The sequence below is a fragment of the Narcine bancroftii genome, chromosome 1 (assembly GCF_036971445.1).
Source record: "Narcine bancroftii isolate sNarBan1 chromosome 1, sNarBan1.hap1, whole genome shotgun sequence".
NCBI lineage: Eukaryota > Metazoa > Chordata > Chondrichthyes > Torpediniformes > Narcinidae > Narcine > Narcine bancroftii.
In genome coordinates, this window is record NC_091469.1 from 387,566,137 (window position 1) to 387,584,547 (window position 18,411).

The window sequence follows — 18,411 nt, forward strand, 5'->3', positions numbered from 1 at the left end:
CAGGCGGGCAGGCCATAGCATTTTTTTGCGCACCCTCCAGGGCTCTGAGATCCGGCACTCCTCCATTGAGAAAGAGGCCCAGGCTATCATTGAAGCGGTACGGCACTGGAGGCATTACCTCGCCGGTAAGCATTTTATCCTGCTGACTGATCAACGGACAGTCGCCTTCATGTTCAATAATCAGCAATGGGGCAAAATCAAAAACGATAAAATCCTGAGGTGGAGAATTGAGCTCTCCACCTACAACTATGATATACTGTACCGGCCCGGAAATCTTAACAAGCCTCCTGACGCCCTGTCTCGGGGGAAATGTGCCAGTGTGCAGATGGACTGACTGCAGTCGCTGCACGACAACCTTTGCTACCCCAGGATCACCTGTTTTTTTAAATTTAATCATGGCCCCTAACCTCCCCTACTCCATTGATGACATCAGGATGTTGATCAAAAATTGTTGAGTCTGCACAGAATGCACATCGCGTTTCTACCAGCCTGACAAGACACAGCTGATCAAGGCCACCCACCCCTTTGAATGCCTAAATATGGACTTCAAAGAGCCCCTACCCTCCACGAACCACAATGTGTACTTCATCACCATCCTAGATGAGTACTCGCAGTTCCCTTTCATCATCCCCTGCCCAGACATAACCACAGCCACTGACATAAAGGCTCTGAACAACCTGTTCACTATTTTTGGATACCCCTGCTATGCCCACAGTGACAGGGGCTTGTCCTTCATGAGTGACGAGCTGCATCAATATTTGCTGTCCAAAGCCATTGCCTCTAGCAATACCACCAGCTAAAACCCCAAAGGGAATGGCCAGGTGGAGCTGGAGAATGGCACAGTCTGAAAGGTACTGGTCTTAAAATCCAAGGGCCTCCCCATCCCCCACTGGCAAAAAGTCCTCCCAGAGGCCTTCCACGCTATCCAGTGCCTCCTTTACGGCCACCAATGAGACACCTCATGAGAGACTCTTTACATTCCCCAGAAGATTGGCATCAGGAACTCCCCTACCAATTGGCTGACTTCTGTGGAAACACGCAAGGGCCCATAAGTTTGATCCACTAGTCAAGAGGGTCCAGCTGCTCCACGCCAACCCACAGTACGCCTACGTGGCATTTCCGGATGGACGTGAGAAGAGAGTATCCATCCGGGACCTGGCACACACAGGAGCATCTGGACTCCCCTTCCTTCAGCCAACAATCGGGTACCCCCTTCCCAGTGCTCCAGGGCCTCAGATTCCTACTCCCACTTCCTCAGCCAACTGGTACACATGCACCCACCCCACCACTCCACCCCGGCTCAGCTAAACACCCCGGCCAGGCTGACCAAGAAGGAGCAGCCACAACCGACGGAGGCCACCACACCATCAGAGGTACTTCAGTCACAATGCCAAAGGAGGCCACTGGACAGACTGAACTTATGAGGGTGCCTGACTGCACCACCCCCACTGGGACTTGAGGTGGTGAAACCACTTATGTATCTAAATACCTTGACCTTATATGTTCAACCCTGCTCGTGACTCCTCCCCTTTATTCCCCATAAAGGCTGTCATGCCACAGTCCTGCACCCAGTTTGAGTCTGGGTTAGTGTGAGCCAGCAACATAAGGGAAGGTGTCCAACTCTAGCTAATAAAAGCCTTCAATTCCTGTACTTCAGTCTTTTAGTTAAATGATCGTGCATCAGAATGGCAATATGAATAATTTTCAATAGTTGATTTAATCTGAATGTGACACACAAAATAAATTCAAACATTCTTTATTTAAAAGATTATCATTTGTACTTTTATTTAAAATTCACCCAGCTGCCATAATATTCAAATTGACTAAATTTGAGATTGAAATCTCAGCAGTTTCTGCCAGTTATTGCAAACATTGTGCTCTTCTGATTCACTGCCACTGCATGGAGGTGAGGTTGAAAGCACAAGAAGTAAATTCACCCAATACACTTAACAGTTGGAAGAACTATTAAAAGTAATTATCAGCCTGATTGGAGTTAGTACAGAATGTATAATAGGGTATGTATTATGATTTTCTATATTGTAATATGCAAAATATATCTGTCATTTAAATACTTCAAACTCTCACTGGATTTTTGAGGCAATTCAAATAGCAGGAGTGAATGGGGTCACACTTAGCATACTTCCTAAGGGACTGCACTTAAAGGTACACAATGCTGCACAGAATGCTGTGGTGTTCTGAATTACATAATTACATCCTGGTGCAATTATTTAACATTTAATTTCGGAGTCAGAGCCAAACATGCCCAGTTAGGCAAACCATATGCCAGCAAGAGAGAATATTAAGAGAGATTACATAAGTAATATGGCAACTACTACATGACATACTGGTATTTATTTTTAAATTTTTAATGTATAAAATGGCCCGATGTAAAATATTAGCAAAGGAAAAATGGAATACCAAGTTAGGAGGGTTGGGGCTTGTCAAAAAGGATGGCTTTTGATCAAAGAGAAGTATAAATGAAGGCATTAGGAGTGGATTTCAGTGACAGGACGTGCAAGGTGACTGAAACCTTCAACACCAATGTTGGAATAGAGAAAGAATGAAAAGGAGATAAATGTAAGTTATGCAAAGGCTTGGATATCCAAAAGCTTGGAATAATAACCTAGTAATGTCAGGTCAGGGCCCACGTAGTGTGGCATAATTTAAGAATTTGAACTCAATGTTATTCAAATTTTAGTTAAATTTTTAGGACATCTCTGGGCAGCACATGCCCATCTCCAATTGCCCTTTGGTGGTGAGTTGATTCTAGAACTGCTGCAGGTGCTCCAAGTTCATTGCTATACATGGAGTTCCAGGCTTTAGACCAACAACAATGAAGGACTGGCAAATTATTTCTGTCAGGATGGTGCAGGTCTTGGACGGGGACTTGGATCTGGCTTTTCTATGCTCCTCTTGCCCTAGACTTTCTTGGTGGTAAATGCTATGAAGTTTCATTGTAACATTTTATTGATGGTTAAACCTTGCAGCCACTGTCGCAAAATGCTGAAGAAATTAATATTTTGAGCATTTCATGAGATGCTTTGGTGGGTTGTCTTGTCCTGGATAGTACTGAGCTGTTGGAACTGTACGCATTCAAGCAAGTGGAGAATATTCCATCACATTTCTGACTTGTGCCAAAAAAAATACAAAAAATGACCACACAGTGGTTTCCATAAAATGACAAATGATTCAACAATATCCATCGGGAAACAAATCTAGCTTTCCTTAAGTTATCTCTTCAATTCCACACAAATTGCTCATAGTTCACATTCCTCTGAAGTCCCCAGATACAGCTCATTTCTTAATTCACTGCACAGAAAGCTCACCAACACTTTCTTAGTTTGTTAGAAAGCAGGATCAGTGAATGCGCACCTTACTCAACGATAACCATATCACAAAAATGAATGATTTGATGGTGGATGCTGCTGGAGTAGAATGGTGTGATGGGAGACGTGAAGAAAATTAAATCCTTCGGGAGATATGTAGATCATTGAAATTTGAAGTTCTAGGTATGAGCAGAGGTGGGTGTTGGTCCTTCAGTGTTAAACTCGACCGTATGCTATCTGTGGGAAAGAGATAGCAATTTCTCAGCAGGAATTGGTTTCCTCAGCATGAAACCAAAGAACAGGCATAGTCATGTCGAACAGTGCTGATGGATTAACAACCAATTCTGCCAAGAGGTAACGCAGCCTTACATCTGTCTCTCGAGAGTGACCTGATAAAAAAAATCATAGAATGGTTATAGCACAGAAATAAGTCATTTGGCTCATTTTGCACATGTTATATCTTGACCAGAGCAATTCTGAATTTGAGGAGATTCAGTATGTCATCGGAAACTCTCAAAAACTTCTAGAGGTGTACTGTGGAGAGTATTCTGGCTGGTTGCCTCACTATCTGGTACGGAGGTGACAGGACAAGAAAATACTCCAGACGGTTGTTTACTTGGCCCATGACATTACAGGCACTAGGTTTAACTCCATCGAGGACATCTACAAGAGGTGGTGCCTTAAGAAAACAGCATCTATCCTCAAGGACCCCGCTTCCCAGGCCATACCCTCTTCACTCTGCTAACATCAGGAAAAAGGTACAGGATCCTGAAGACAAGCACTCAGCGACATAAGGATAACTTCTTTCTCTCTGCCATCAAATTCCTGAATGAATGAACCACAGACACTGCCTCACTTTGAGTTTTTCTTGCACTATTTTATTTTGTAAAGTGGTTTATATAAATGTTTGCACTGTGATGCCACAAAACAACACATTTTATGGTATGTTTTTGACAACAAATTCTGATTCTGATCAATAGTTCTGATGAAAAATTGATTTGATTCTCCTTCAACAGATGATGGCTGATTTTTCCAGGTACTTTCTGGTTTTATTTTTAGATTCACAGATCTACAATTAGTAATTTTTTAAATTTTCACTGGTTCTTAGTGATTTGTGCAAATAAAAAAAAAATAGTATTGGTAATAAATGATCACAGCGTGGTGTTGACAAAATCCCAAATGGTTCAGCAATATCCATAGGGAAACAAAGCTTGCATTCCTTAACTGTTCTCATCCATGATTTCAATTCCATGTCCCTTTCTTCAGTGTCTTGCAAATTTATTCTCACTGTCTGTTTCTTCAAATTTATTTTGAAGGCCACAATGGAACCGGCCAAGACCACAGCTGCAAGCAGTCGTTTCCTTTACAGTACAATAAAACACCGATCATCCACTACTGATGGTTGGTATGTGGCTGACCAGGTAATGTTTGCTGTGCTCCCTTTCAACTCACTGAAATTCCAACTTCCATTCTTTCTTTCAGCTCCCTGGAGCCAAGGTTACCATGGTCCCCTTAAATCACTCTCCCTTTCAGCTTATGCAATCTCAGTTCCCATGTTTCTTTTCAACTCATTGGGGTAATGGGAGAAGCCAAGAGAATGGGGATGAGAAAGAGTACATCAGCCATGATTCAAATGGTGGGGCACACGATAGGCTGAATGGCCTAATTCTGTTCCTATCTCCATGGATTTGTGGCCTAATGGTTCCGGTTCCAATGCTCCTTGTCAACTCACTAGAGCCCTGGTTCCCATGCTTTCTTTAAACTGACCAGGACCCCATTTCCTACACACCCTTAAACCTTGTTGAGCTCTCCAGAAAAAAAATATTATATATGATGTAACATCCCCAAAAAAGGTAAATTAAAATCCTGTTGGGTATTAAGAGGAATGCATCCAATAGTCAGAAAAATCTGCCAATCCAGCACCACCTTAGTCCCACTGGACAACAATTTTTTACCCCAAAAGGTTTGCTTCCTGAAAAAAATTGGGAATTATAATAGACACCTTCAAGGTGAACACAAAGATATTTTCTGGTTTGCTGTATCACATAAGAAGTTGGAGAAACTTTAAATTGAACTTTTATTGAATTTAGCATGTTTAATCACATAATAATGCTGACACATTACATGAGTTCAACTGACCTAAAAATGCTGATTTTCATTTGTACTCAACATCTGATGCCTCTCCTGTCAGTGTCCAACAATACTCGGCTAGCATTGATGAATTCCAGTCCTGGTGAAACCTTTCACCTTGTTTATACTGACTGCACCAAGATCAGCAGAAAATGAATTTTCATGGACATGTTGCAATTCATCGTTTTGTCTGCTTGACGTAATTTAAAATACGTCAGGAAATCACAAAAAGTAGGTTGTATCTAAAAAGCGGTATATGATAGGAAATGTTTTTGAATTTTTTTTCATTTGCATCAATATTTACATATAATTCTTCATCATATAACAATACAAAATTATATATATATTTTTTCTTTTTATCCCCCACCTCCTCCCCTCCCTGAAAGAAAAAGAAGAGAAGAAAAAGAAAAAACACCTGAATTTATTTATCATTCTCTATTCGTATATTCCTGACATATTATTCTATTCTGTACATATTAATTGGGAGGAGTAGGTGCTATGGATGATGTGGATGGACTCTTACTGATGAAATTCATATACGATTTACAAATCATATAAAAATTCTCAGGTTGATTCCTTAAATTATAAGTAATATTTTCCAAAGGTAGACAATTTTGAATTTCTGTATGCCATCTATCCAACCCTATAAAATTATCAGACTTCCATGTTACTCCCATACATTTCCTTGCCACCACTATTGCTGCACTCAAAAATTTTCAATGATATTTATCTATCTTCAATTCAATATCAGTGTCATATAAATCACCAAGCAAAAATATTCTGGGATCTTTTGGTATCTGTGTCTTCACAATTTGTCTCAATAATATATTCAAGTCTTCCCAAAATTATCCCCCTTTTTCACAAGATCAAACTGCATGTAATAAGATTCCTGTTTCTTTGTTACATCTGAAACATTTGTCAGAACAATTCGAATTAAGTCCATGTAATTTATACAGAGTGTAGTATAATTGGTGTAAAAAAAAATTATATTATACCATTCCTACCACAATCTTGACCAGGCCTCATCATGAATTTGTATATTTAAATCTTTTTCCCTTTTTTTTTCTTATATAGTTCCTTTTTCTGTATTGTGTCTTGTAAATTTTTATCTGATTTTCGAGATCAGCAGTCCAAAGTCTATAAAATGCACTCAGTGTTCAGGAAGCAAAATCTTCATTGTTATCAGTTTATGTTTGGTTGATCAGTACCTTTCAGGAAAAAAATTCAAGAATTCAATTTTTGGACTTTCCTGTTGATATTGAGAGTTATTGCATTAGTATTTATACATTTCAGTTTCCACTGTTTTTTAAATTATGAAAAATTATTGAGAATAAAAGAAAAATTTAAAGAACTGACACAATGTTAATCTTTTGCTCAAAAGGAGCTCCCAAAAGAAGTATGCTTCTGTTACATTGAGTCTGAATTGGACCTCAGCTATATAATCCATTCTGCCCAGAGGGTCTCATTTTAGGAAGGATATACTGGCTTTGGATAATTTAGTGCAGAGATTTCCTGTATGTCTGAAACTTGGAGGGTTGTTTGCATAAATATGGTATGTACTCCCTTGAACTTAATGAGATGCCTAAAATGTGAACACAATTGGATACAACAGAAATTTAGATTTCCTTTATGGTTTCAATTACATAGAAACATCATTTTAAAATTGTAACTTCGGTATTCAGGTGTGGTATTTAAACAAAAATACGATGCAAACTGAAAAGTGAAACTCTCTTTTCCATAAGTTAGTAGAATAAGGCAGATAGACTTTTGAAGAGAATGTTTAGGAGCTAAGGCAAGCAAATTGAATTAGTTAAAATCAACTGTAATCCAAGGGAAGTAAACACATGGCTGGGGAGGTGGGGACGGAATTCCTAACATTCATGTGAGTTTTGCTTCATAAGAATGGGATTGGAATTGATAACTGCTTGTGGTTTATGATATAACATTATAATATACAACAGTACAGCCATTTACCTCAAAATGTTTGTGCCAACAATGCTGACAATTTAAATTAATCCCATCTGTTTCCACATAGTCCCATTTACCCCATCCAGCCCCCAACCGTTCTCAACTCTCCCCGCCTTCCCCCTCGGTTCTCTTTGATTCCATCCTCTTTACCTGATTTCCCACTGGATTCTTCCACACCCCACCTCCCTTCGGGTTCCAACTTATCCTCCATTATACCGCCATTGTCACCATCTCATCAGATTCCAACACTGGGAGCCATTGTCTTCTAATCACCCTCTCCACCCAACATGACGCCTCCAGTGAACCAGTTTCAAATCTGCCACTGTCCATCAGGAGTTTGTGCATTCTCCCTGTTTCTACATGGGTTTCCTTCAGGTGCTCCAGTTTCCTCCCATTCCAAAGACGTACAGTGTCAGTCGGTTAAATGGCCAAATGGGTCTTATTGGGCAATGTGGACTGGAAGTACCATGATGTACATATAAATTTTTAAATGAAAAATTAAAGTTCCTCCAGCTGACCCTTCTTTGTTTTTCATGCCTCTCTCAAGGAAAACATCACCCACCCCTTTTCATCCACAGATGCTGCTTGGTCTCCTAAACTTTTTTCCATAACCATCATCTTCCTCATATCCAAGATAATCTGTGTTTTTGTCAGATTCCAGTGCTAAAAAATTGCATTGTAAGTGAAGCTAAGTAACAGCATCGGTTTCATTTTGAGATTAGAACTAAATGTAGTACCACTGCAAAATATTTCGGGGCTTTTTATTGTGGTTCACAAGTAAGAAGATTTGAATATATTGAATGCATTCAGATTTTCTGCAATCCTGTGTGGAAGGAAGCATGCAGCTCTCCATTTAAACTGAACTTTCAAGGTAATTATTTTTGAGGTTTTGAGTTGATCCTTATGTGAGAATTACTGACAATGGCTATGAGTAGCCATTACTTCAAACACTGCACAACTGATTGCAGGTGATGGGAGCTGGAAAGGAGAAAAGGAAATTAGCAAATGGTTTGATGAATATATTGGGAAACAACTATTTAATCAACTGAGTTTTTCAATGAAATGTAATGTAGTTAGTTGAATTATATTTATAGATATTATATATGGACCTGCTGTAGGTTTTGTTGACTCAAAACAGCAATCATCCCTTTGCTTCATTAGATTCTGCATGACCAACTGTTCCTCTAGCATATGGTTTTTTGTTCCAGATTCCACCATCTACAGTATTTTGTGTCTCCAAACTTCCAATCTAATGCATGTATTAGATTTATTTCAAATTCAAGTTTATTTATCATCCGATTGTATCAGAACAGCCTGACAAAACAGCATTCTCCAGTCCATGGTGCAAAAACAGTGCAAGCACATATACAGACATAACACATATACAGGAAAACTATCTTCTTTCTTTGGCTTGGCTTCGCGGACGAAGATTTATGGAGGGGGTAAATGTCCACGTCAGCTGCAGGCTCGTTTGTGGCTGACAAGTCCGATGCGGGACAGGCAGACACGGTTGCAGGGGAAAATTGGTTGGTTGGGGTTGGGTGTTGGGTTTTTCCTCCTTTGCCTTTTGTCAGTGAGGTGGGCTCTGCGGTCTTCTTCAAAGGAAGTTGCTGCCTGCCGAACTGTGAGGCGCCAAGATGCACGGTTTGAGGCGATATCAGCCCACTGGCGGTGGTCAATGTGGCAGGCACCAAGAGATTTCTTTAGGCAGTCCTTGTACCTCTTCTTTGGTGCACCTCTGTCATGGTGGCCAGTGGAGAGCTCGCCATATAACACGATCTTGGGAAGGCGATGGTCCTCCATTCTGGAGACGTGACCCACCCAGCGCAGCTGGATCTTCAGCAGCGTGGACTCTATGCTGTCGACCTCTGCCATCTCGAGTACTTCGACGTTAGGGATGAAGGCGCTCCAATGAATGTTGAGGATGGAGCGGAGACAACGCTGGTGGAAGGGTTCTAGGAGCCGTAGGTGATGCCGGTAGAGGACCCATGATTCGGAGCCGAACAGGAGTGTGTACAGAACCTACATACATCTTATACATTTATTAAAAACAAATATTATTAATAAATAGTATAGTCATGGGGAGTTGTTTTAGCAGTTCAGCTGACAGTCAGCAGGCTCTTTGCTCATGAGAAGAAGCTGTTACTCAGCATGGTGGATCATGTTCAAAAACTTCTATCTTTTTTCCCCAACAGGAGTAGCTGGAAGATGCTGTGAGCAAAGTGGTAGGTGTCCTTAAAGATTTTGTGAGTCCTCTTTAAATCATGATCCCAGTAAATCACGCCGATTGGGGGAGGAAGACCTCAATGATCTTCTCTGGTGCTTTTATGGTCCATGATTGACCTTCAATCCGAAGCTTTACAGCAACCGTATCACATTGTGATGTAGTTGGCCAGGACACTCTCGATAGAACTCCTGTGGAAAGTTAACAGAATGGTGGCCAGTGGTCTTGCCTGCCTCAGGTTTCTAAGGAAGTGCAGTAACTGTTGTGCCTTTCTGATAAACAAGGGGATGTTATATGTCCAGGATAGATAATTTCTTCAGTAGTCTCTGAGGATCTTGTTTCCCTCCACTCTTTCCACCACTGGGCTATTAATTAGTAGTGGAGGGTGGTCTCTGATCCTCCTGAAGTCCACAATCATCTTTGTCTTGACCATGTTGAGACTCAGGTTGTTATTCTCACACCATTTCAGGAGATTTGCCGTTGTTGCTGATGAGGCCGACTATATCCTTCATGTTATAAAGTCAGCTATCACATAATCAAAGAGGAACTTTTGATATCTATCACCATTTCACAGAAAACAAATTATGTTAATGGATTGGTAGTCATTAATTTTTTTGATTCCACACCTTATAAATTTTCAACCCAAATATTATGTGGTACCTGACTTGAGTCACTATAAGTTTATATTAGCCCTTCAAGGATCTGATAATTTATTAATGCGAGAAACAGGATTTTTCTGGAATGACAATTTAGATTCAATGTCTCCAGTTTCAAAAGAAGTAATACATCCTGATGGAGATAAATTTCCAATATTTTCCCTAATGGCAATACTAATTGTTATCATTTCACTCATCCATTATCTAATATAATGATTTACCAGATGGTCCCAACACAACCAAAATGGATTTATCTAATGATATACAGAAAAATAAAGTTTGAGATGATAATATAAAAGTTGCTTCATGGTCATAACATTGTTCAACAGAAATAAGGCAGATGTTATAGCAATCAGTCTCTTATCACCACAAATTTAAAAGTTGTTTGTACATGATTAAGTATAAAACTAAGGAATACCAGGGTCAGTGAAATGGAAATGGGGAAAAGGAGCTTTGATGTGTATTAGGCACTCTACCAGTCACCAAAGACTACAAAGACTCAACCAGTTTACCTATCTCGGCTGCACCATTTCATCAGATGCAAGGGTCGACAACGAGATAGACAACAGACTCGCCAAGGCAAATAGCGCCTTTGGAAGACTACACAAAAGAGTCTGGAAAAACAACCAACTGAAAAACCTCACAAAGATAAGCGTATACAGAGCCGTTGTCATACCCACACTCCTGTTCGGCTCCGAATCATGGGTCCTCTACCGGCATCACCTACGGCTCCTAGAACGCTTCCACCAGCGTTGTCTCCGCTCCATCCTCAACATCCATTGGAGCACTTTCATCCCTAACGTCGAAGTACTCGAGATGGCAGAGGTCGACAGCATCGAGTCCACGCTGCTGAAGATCCAGCTGCGCTGGGTGGGTCACGTCTCCAGAATGGAGGACCATCGCCTTCCCAAGATCGTGTTATATGGCGAGCTCTCCACTGGCCACCGTGACAGAGGTGCACCAAAGAAAAGGTACAAGGACTGCCTAAAGAAATCTCTTGGTGCCTGCCACATTGACCACCGCCAGTGGGCTGATATCACCTCAAACCGTGCATCTTGGCACCTCACAGTTTGGCGGGCAGCAACCTCCTTTGAAGAAGACCGCAGAGCCCACCTCACTGACAAAAGGCAAAGGAGGAAAAACCCAACACCCAACCCCAACCAACCAATTTTCCCCTGCAGCCGCTGCAACTGTGTCTGCCTGTCCCACATCGGACTTGTCAGCCACAAACAAGCCTGCAGTTGACGTGGACTTTTACCCCCTCCATAAATCTTCGTCCGCGAAGCCAAGCCAAAGAAGAAGAAAATAAAACTAAGGAATACCGGGGTCAGTGAAATGGAAATGGGGAAAATGAGCTTTGATGTGTATTAGGCACTCTACCAGTTACCAAAGACTGCAAAGACTAGGTTGAGGAAACGATTGGCTTTAATACACAAAAGAACCTTGCTGGCCCAGATGCCAGGAGAGGAATGGCTGCAAGGGAAGGTAGCTTGACCTTTTTGGCCCAGGACCATCGGGGAGGAGTCATAGGGTACGAGTCATCCGTGGGCGGGCCAGCTCCACAGATCCAACTGACCATGATCACTATATACAATGGAGGAAACCTAGCACCACAATGTGCAAATCCCTTGTATGGACACGATGAGTCCAACAAAAGCTGATGATTTAGTGCTCCAGGTGATTATTGCATGAACGACTTCAGAAAATCCCTCTGGTTCACCCATTTTCTGTTGCAATGTTATTAACATTGACTTTGCCATGAAGTCAGGATTCAAGCACGGAGACTGCTCAGGTCGCTTCTTCAACCACACATCACACTCTCCTCACTTGGGCAGATAATTCCATTCCAGCTCTGGGATCAGAATGCCCTACCTTACAGGATTGCACCACTTTAAGAAACACTCCCAGAGCCTAACTGAACTTGAAGTGCCAACAACACATGTAGCCCTGCCCGTCACTCTGGACCTCTTTTTCTGAATAAACATTGAAAAGCTTTTGCTTTTTTGTGCAATCCAGGAGACACAACAGGTGGTGCAAAATAAAATCCGGTTGCAGAGTACAGCGTAACGGAGGGGGGGGTAGTGGAAGACACAAGGCAATGAACTAAAGTTAAAACAGTAACATGAACGAGAGTCAGGAGTTTAATTTAACAACAGAACGATGAATCACCCACAAAGACAATGGATCGTCCTCTTTGCTCACTTCGACAGTCACACGATGCGTTGTGCTGCGGTTCGGGTTCGAGTGTGAGAGACGGGGACTTTCTGGCACAGAGAGAGAGAGAGAGAGAGACCCAGCAGGAAGAGTTCGAGCGAGAGAAGCGGGCGAACGCACACCCAGGAACCAAGTGTTTGCAAACACACTGGGCGGCAGCGGGAGCTGGGGGCGCCACCGCCAGCTGGCCCTTTGCCTGGTCCGAGCTGCTTCCATCTTCGGCCGGAATGCGGTGGCTCGGCCCCCCGAGCCCGGCGGCGGCGGTGAGTAAGCGCTCTTCCGCAATGATCCCGTTCTCTCCAACACCCCCCCCCCCCCCCCTCCCCCGTTGCGGGCTCGGCCGCAACCAGACTTGGAGCAAAGTTAGCGAGTTGCGGGAGCCAGGCCGCGCTGGAGCGGGACTCGCTCACGTTGCGGGGAGACACTTTCGTCCAAGTTCCACTGACCAGCCGACCGCACTCGGGCGGTGGGCGGCCCCGTCTCCCCCTCCCTGCTTGTGTTCACGGGGCCGCCCTGGACCCAAGTCCTTGCACCCTGGACACATCCTTTCCGGGCCCTATTGGACCCATCAGAAGCTTGTAAAAGCCCGAACGGTAGTCGGATGTTATTCTGGAAGCTGCTGCACTTCTTCGAAGACAAGCCAGGCCGGCTTCCTTCTCCCAGTCCAAGTTCAGTGGGCAGAAGGATCCTGGAGGATTTGTCGCCGAGGTTGCAGGGTGGGTCAAAATTAAACTGCGGCCCTCAAATGCAGTTCCATCAACTCATGAGAAAGTTTGCTTTGCATTAATAAAACCGAAATAGGTTGGGTGATTTGAAGTATGATGGACGTTCTTTTAATTGTCACCGGACGGCGCTCAACACTATGGGACCCGAGTCGGCCGGAGTTCTCCCCGTGATCGCAACAGATCAATTGGGTGTATTTGAGGGGCAAGGGCCTGTTATCACTGTCTAAAATCTCAAATGTGTTCACATTTGACTTGAAATCCGTGGATAATAGTTTCAAATTGAATGTTACACCTTGCCTCCATTGGAAGTTTACAATTTGATATCAACTCTTTAGCTCCTCTCACATGCAGGGACATTTTATAATAATTCTACCTTTAACTTAAACTTTATCCGGTCTTCCTGCATGCCTGTTTATTTTCTCCCTCTTCACACAGCTGTAAAACAACCTGACTCGTCGTTCCTTTGTGGATGGGTTGATGAGAAATCGATTGCCCCTCTCACACCTGCCAGTGATCCCAGGAATCAAACGCCAATCAGCTTTAAAAGCGGCCAACTCTGCTCAATGCCAGCTTCACATGACATCATCTCACGCTGGGGATTGCCGGCCTCGACCCCCTCGTCCAATCCCCGGCTTCGAGATCAGGCAAGTGTGAGACGGGCAATTGCATTGCAGGCACTTCCTATTAAAGGTCGAACAGCCCAAATGCCGGGGATCAACCCTTGCAAGCGTGAAAGCATTCAGTGTCCCGGTGAGGAGTGGTCTGGAGTGAAAGGCCAAACCGCCCTTCCTATCCCGGGCCACTGCATGATCGATTTACTGGGATACAAGTGTGAAGGGGGCTGATGATCGAAACTCAAAAGATGGATCAATGGGAGGGAAATTGGATTTTTTAAAATTGTCCCATTATTAGTCTTTGAAGAGGGTCGTCAAGTGTATTGTCACAGTCCATGATGAAACAGTTCAAAAGTAACTTCAATGCTTCACAAAAAAAAATTTTGGAACAGTCATACTGATTTTGGTGTGATGGTTTGCCTGCTTGTAATGATTCAGGTTTGAGCAAGTGTGGAATTCATCCAGAACCACTGATTTGGGAGGGGAGGGCTTGAAATTAGCTGTGACAGGTTTATTGAGCATTCAAATTTTTGAGATTGCATATGTGATATTAATTCAAGATAGTTTGGAGAAACTGATGGCAAGGGGAATGATGTGGCCAGCTGATTTATTTTTTGATCCTCAATGCCCTAATACAAAAGCTTATCTGTGTACCTGACAAGTATTTTCCTACAAGAAGATACAAGGCTTTTTCGTACTGCAATAACAGTGGAATTTCAAGCATAGCATTCTTAATGATAGGAATACCATGCCATTACAAGTATGTATTTTGTTTATTCATAGTTGCAAATGTATTGTTAATTTTGTATAGATTCGTGATACATTTTGTAACATAATCAGGATAATGTGAACTATTTTGTAACTGTGTAAGAATACACCCTTCTCACTGTAGTAACTAGTGCATATGTGTGTCTGTCTGTCTGTGTATGTGTGTGTGAGAGCAGTGTCCTATGATGGTGGAAGACATACAGTAAGTAAAGTCTCTTTTGTTATTTGAATCTTGCATCTCTATTTAAGAAGCCTCCCAAGTAACACAGACATAATACATTTGTTCCATCACTGAGCCAAGCAGATTATATATAGATATTGTAAACTTGCCTTCAACTGTGCATTAAGTATATATTACTGCTGGAGTGATTAAAGTATGATCTCTGTCATCTACTAATATAATTTTCCACACATTAAGATAAGGAAGGTCTGTCATTCTTTCCTGAGACCACATTTTGGCAAGTTGGATCACTTGGTGATGCTCCTGCCTATGTACAGACAAAGCCTAAAAAGAGAAACTCTGGAGATCAGAACAGCTCAAAAGTGGTTGTGGGAGGCTGAAGAATGTTTACAGGACTGCCTCGAGTCCATGGATTGGTTGGTGTTCAAGAACTCAGCTGAGGATCTGAATGATTACACCAGGGTCATTACAGACTCTATCAAAAGAGCCGTGGATGAGTATGTCCCCAACAAATTGGTCAGGCTTGATGAACAATGAAAGCTGGAACAAGCTGAGAGCTAGATCACAGGCATTTGCCTGGAGATCCAGAACACTACGTAAAGAGCAAGTATGATTGACAGAAAGCCATCTCATGGGTGAAGTGAAGATTCTGGATAAGTATAGAAACAGTGAAGGATACCCAACAGCTGTGGCAGGGCCTAAGTGACGTAACCTACTACAAAGTCTAATCTGGGGCAATAGGAAACAGCAAAGCTTCACTCCCAGATGAGCTCAATGTATTCTGCATCCAATTTGACCACCAGAACATGGAAGAACTGCTGTGCACCCCTATTTCCCCTGATGATCCTCTACTATTAATATCCAAAGATGTTGCATGGGATGCTTTTAGGAAAGTGAATGTATGAAAAGCAGAAGGAGTACCTCCCAAGTACTGACAATCTGGTGATCAACTGGCCAATGTTTTTATGGACATCTTCAACCTATCACTCCAATAGGGCATAGTAGTCACCTGTTTCCAACAGGCCTTAATCAAACTAGTGCCCAAAAAGAGTGTGATTACCTGCCTGAACGAGTACTGACCAGTGGCACTCATCCACAGTGATGAAGTGTTTTGAGAGACTGGTGTTAAAGCATATCAGCTCCTGTGTGAGCCGTGACATGGATCCATTCCAATTTGCCAAATGCAGCAACACGTCTACATCAGATGCCATCTCATTGGCACTACACAAAACCTGGAACACCTGGACAACAAAGATGCATACATCAGATTTATTGACTACAGTTCAACATTCAACACTATCATTCCCTCAAAACTGATAAGTAAACTCCAAGACCTGGGACTCAGTTCTGCACTGTGTAATTGAATCACGGATTTCCTCAACTACAGATCACAATCAGTGCAGGTTGGCAAGAACATCTCCTCCTGAATTTCCATCAACAACAGAGCACCACAAGGCTGCATTCTTAGCCCCTTGCTCTACACCTCAGACCATGTGGCTTGGGAGGACAATAACACCATCTACATATTTGTTGACGATATCCCGGTAATGGGTTGCTTAAAAAGAGGCTAATGAGTCAGCATATAGGAGGAAGATGGAAAACTTGTCTAAAACATGTGCTAACAGCAGCCTTACTCATGTCACCAAAATCAAGGAGATGATTGTGGACTTTTAAAAATTTTTTAAAATTAGACCTACAGCATGGCTATTTCAGTCATGTGTCCATGCTGCCCAATTAACTTACGCTGCCAATGGAAGAGAAAACCAAAGGTGCACGATCCAAAGGTGGAGAGGGTGAGCAAATTTAAATTCTTGGAATTCACTAATTTGGAGGATCTTTCCTGGACCTAACATGAATGTCATCGTAAAGAAAGCTCATTAGCGTCTCTACTTCCTCAGGTGTTTGTGGAGATTTGGTATGACATGGAAAATTTTGGCAAACTTCTACAGATGTGTTGTGGAAAGCGTATTGACCAGCTGCATCATGACCTGGTTTGAGGGCACCAATATCTCTGATTGGAAAACAAGGCAAAAGGAAGGGGACACAGTCTAGCACATCACAAGCAAATCTCTCCACACCATTGAGAAAATCTACAAGGAACACTGCAGTCAGAGAGCAGCAGCAATCGTCAAGGATTCTCACCATCCAGGACCTGCTCTGTTCCTGCTGTTTCCATCAAGAAAGAGGTATAGGTGCCACAAGGCTTGTACTGCCAGGTTCAGGAACTGTTGCTCCCCCTTCACCATCAAACTCCTATCAACAGACTCAATCAGAGGCTCGTTTAAGGACTCTTACTTTGCGCATTCATTATTACTGAATATTTATTTTTACTGTATTTGCACAGTCCTTTTGCTTGTATTTCTTGCTTTGTTTACATTTCTCTCTTTGTATAAGTATCTTTTTCTGAGTACTGTTTACACATCAGTAAGTAGAAATTCTGCCAGCAGGCAAAAAAGAATCTCGGGGTTGTAAGTGATGTCATGTATGCTCTCCAACAATAAATTTGAACTTGTATTTGATATATGTTCTGCGGCTTCTTCAATTTTCTTTAGTGGATAATAAGATAATACCTTTCTAAATATTCAAATTTTATTGGCCAATGCAACTTCTATTCCTGTAATGCTAAATAATCAAGTTAGAAAACAATCCTAATTTAATTGTTTACAAAACTCCATAAACATACAAATATAACAGGCAAAAAACTTCCCAGTGCATTATGCAGCAAACCTCCATTTGCCCTCTGCATTGCTTGGACTTTCTTTTCTCCTGGAAGAATGTAGTCTCCATTTAAAATCAAGACCTCTTTGTAATAACATTTATCTTTCTTTCTTAGGTTCTTAGGCATTCCATTAGACTTGAGGATAACTTGTTTCCCCTTTGATTATCCAAGTTCTGAGATGACTAATGTAGGAACTGCTGTCCCAGAGGGAACAAATGATAGGTTATAAGGTGATTGCTGCTTCCACCATTTGCATCAGGCATCTGTGTGCTCATATAGAATGATTTTCAATGCCACTCTGAGTGCTCATTCTACCCTTTTATGGTCATTGGCTGGTAATTACCATGTTGATTGGGGTGTTTATTTTTTTTTACAAGTGATTTTGAGGCTGCTCTTTGAATCTTTTTCTGTGTTCAATTGGTAATCTTTTAGAATAGTTGCCTGCCCTGAGCTGACTGAGTGTAATTGGGGCTTCAATGCCAGGATGTTGGCTGAAAGAGGATGCTGATTGGTTTGGTTATTCTTCCAGTGGATTTAGGTTTTGCCAAGATAGCGGTGGTTTGACCTCCATTGCCTTGATGTGCCCCGTGTGAAGGACAGCAGGGATTATGGCTTGCCTTCTGTTCAGATGGTTTTGTATTAGGTTTTTTTTAGGATTTGAGTTTCATTAGCAAATTAGCCAATCCTGGTGATGAAGTTTGATGTTTTGATCCTCAAACACATTTTTTGTTTGTTAGCCAAAAGCTTTGAAAGCAGTAATAAAATGCGGGGTCAGTGTTTGAGCTGAAGACAAGAGGTTGCAATTTGGTTGGGCTGAGTCGAGCAAATGCTTTTATTAAACAAATGTTTTTAGCATTTCTTATTGGACTTTGATTGTAGGTGTGGT

The 18,411-nt window shown here is 42.1% G+C and overlaps 1 protein-coding gene and 1 long non-coding RNA gene across 7 annotated transcripts in view; one reads left to right on the top strand and one right to left on the bottom strand.

Annotated features, from left to right (window-relative positions):
- Positions 1–1,779: 1,779 nt before the first annotated feature.
- On the bottom strand, positions 1,780–13,877 carry LOC138751401 (uncharacterized). Of its 3 annotated transcripts, none has more exons than XR_011349898.1 (4): positions 13,617–13,877; positions 6,452–6,664; positions 5,466–5,698; positions 1,780–3,715 (listed from the first exon to the last, which is right to left on the bottom strand). It is a non-coding gene; the product is annotated as an uncharacterized lncRNA (long non-coding RNA). The 3 variants fall into 3 exon arrangements; XR_011349897.1 differs by lacking the exon at positions 13,617–13,877 and adding an exon at positions 12,478–13,606; XR_011349899.1 differs by lacking the exon at positions 13,617–13,877 and adding an exon at positions 12,474–13,606.
- The window catches only part of poc1bl (POC1 centriolar protein homolog B (Chlamydomonas), like), a 41,639-nt gene continuing 35,586 nt past the window's right edge, over positions 12,359–18,411 (top strand). Inside the window, exons 1-2 of one of the 4 annotated variants that reach the window (XM_069913629.1) lie at positions 12,359–12,781; positions 13,679–13,887. The gene's annotated coding sequence lies outside the window, so the exon portion shown is untranslated. Of the gene's footprint in view, positions 12,782–12,874; positions 13,235–13,678; positions 13,888–18,411 lie in introns of those variants that run through there. The other 3 variants (XM_069913630.1, XM_069913631.1, XM_069913632.1) reach the window with 3 other exon arrangements.